Source organism: Propithecus coquereli, unplaced genomic scaffold (genome assembly GCF_000956105.1).
Source record: "Propithecus coquereli isolate 6110/MARCELLA unplaced genomic scaffold, Pcoq_1.0 Scaffold14, whole genome shotgun sequence".
Taxonomy (NCBI): domain Eukaryota; kingdom Metazoa; phylum Chordata; class Mammalia; order Primates; family Indriidae; genus Propithecus; species Propithecus coquereli.
In genome coordinates, this window is record NW_012138302.1 from 1,607,740 (window position 1) to 1,610,170 (window position 2,431).

At 31.3% G+C, this 2,431-nt stretch overlaps 1 protein-coding gene across 1 annotated transcript in view; it reads right to left on the bottom strand.

Annotated features, from left to right (window-relative positions):
* MFN1 (mitofusin 1) overlaps positions 1-2,431 on the bottom strand; it is a 64,069-nt gene that overhangs the window by 27,017 nt on the left and 34,621 nt on the right. The window lies entirely within an intron of this gene.

A 2,431-nucleotide genomic window follows, 5' to 3' on the forward strand; every position in this document is an offset into this window, starting at 1 on the left:
GATCAGACTCAGGGTTCTCACCCTTTTATTTTACATGCTGGCAGTTCTCTGCTTTTGAACATAATGCATTCCTGAAAAAGTACAAAAATCAAGCAACAGGCTTAGATGGGAGGAGAGGGGCTTTGTTCCCAGCAAGAACACATACATTTCAAATTCCAATTTTACATTATCTTGGACTCAATCTTTCATGATTTATGTTTCCTTCAACTGGTTTAAGCCCAATAAAGATCCAATTGAGGCTTAACATCCATACATTTTTCACATGTAATAACATTCTGATTTGTTTGTGAGGAATTTACTTTTCATCGATACGGCTGGTACTTTCATGCATTCACTGCCACCTTTGTAAGGTAATGAATGGAATAAAATAGTGCAGAATAGTATGACATATGGGGTACGCTTACCAGATCAAATTTCTGGTTGGCAGATAGTAAGTATCACCTTGTTTGTTCACCAGCTGATAAACAAAAACCCACAACTAGTATAAAAGAGTGATTTCAATGTATCAATGTATGAGGATATAAAAGAATGCATCGTGGGTTGAATACAAAGAGGATCACCTGTTTTGTACTTCTTCAAAAAAAAATCTGCTTGAATAAATGGTTCTTCCACTTCCTTAAAAATATTTTAAAGCCACTGAAAATTATAAAATCGCAATTGGTACACAGGAATTCTGAGATCCAGGGAATGTAAATGATGTGTTCAAGGTCACATGTTTATACTTTCAAATATTCATTTAAAAATATATAAGTAGGCATCAGTTAAATTCACAAGGTTGATTTTAATTAGAAAAGTATCTGTAGTACAACAATTTAAAACCTTGGTCTTAACAACAAAAAAAATTTTATGTTGCAATAAAATGAACTCATACCTTTTCTCTGCTGCTGCCACGTTTACTGAATCCATTATGTCTTTCACAGTATCTAGTATCTGTTTAGCTCTGATAGTGTGCTGTTCAAACTTTGTTTTCACTGCTGACTGCGAGATACACTCCTGCGAGGGGCCCAAGCCATAACACATTACTGTAATTCCATCCTAACATTTTCAGGAATTTAGACACAAAAACTTGCTGTTTTTAACTTTAACCAGAACAAAAATAAGGATAGAAAATAAACACATGATAAACACAACTTAAAATTACAAAGGTTAAAAAAAATTACAAAGATTCAAAAGTAAAAAGGGCTTTAACAGCAAGTTCATATCTTTGTGTATTTTTACACAGTAATGTGCAATGGTTTTACTACAACATTAAAAAATAAAAAACAAATAGGGCACTGTATTTCAATGTTTAAAAAGCTTCCCTCATTAGAATTACTAATTTTATCTAGATCATCTTTAATCTAATTATAGTCTATCTATCTTGCTTTTTCTCACTTATAATAGATAACTTAATAAAGTTCTTAAATTAGTTGTGAATTAGAATTCTACCTTATTTTTAAAAATTAGTTGAATGATATGATTCACATAAGGTTATTAAAAAGGATTTCTATGTATTGAAATGTGAACAATTTGAAAAATAATCTTTAACAATCCAAGTAATATTTTAAATTGTTTACAGAAAACTATTTGCAGCTACTTCAAACATAATCCTGTTATTCTCATTACATGGTGCATGCACATAGGCCTGAATGATGTCCTAAGTTGTTTCACCTTCAAGCTAACTGCAGCTCACACTCATCAATAGTTGTACAAATCAATTATTGTTTCATAACTAGTATTTACTGAAATAGAATACATCAGAATGCATTACACATATCAATGGGTACATTTATCTTCTGAAATTTGTTTCAATTTTCAATATATACAATACTACTTGTTATCTAAGAGAAATGTAGGAGACATTATTTTCCATAATAAATTTTTTAAAAATTAGGGATATACGAATTCTCTGACGGTTCTTTAAATTCTCTTTGTTGAACCTCTTTATACATTTACCCAAACTGTGGTAACTGCTTGCTGAAGTTTATTACTGTCCTTCCTTTGTCAAAATAAATAGCTTTCAGGCTTTAAAAGGTATTCACTTAATAACCTAGCACTACATTTGTTATCCTGAAATTTTTAGTATACGTTCATTCAAATGTACTATCTATAACCTATGCTTAGCCTTCATGTCTCTAGAATTATTTGTGCACTTCACTCAGATAGAAAGACTATAATATCTTTTCCCATTCTAGCTCCCCTCTTCAGGATTTTGAAGCACAGAAAACAAAATATAGTGACTTCTTTAGCTATAGAGCATATGAGAGTAATTCATTTAGTCAATGGTTTAACTCAGAGCTCATTACTTTCTCAAATTGCCTAGCTTCATTTTGCTCATGGTTAAGCTTATTTTCACTAATCTTGAAGATTAGTGGTAGGAAGTTACAGTATTCCTGCTCTGTACACACCGAAACCAAAGATAAAACATTCCTACATGCTTTCTTCTTTAAAA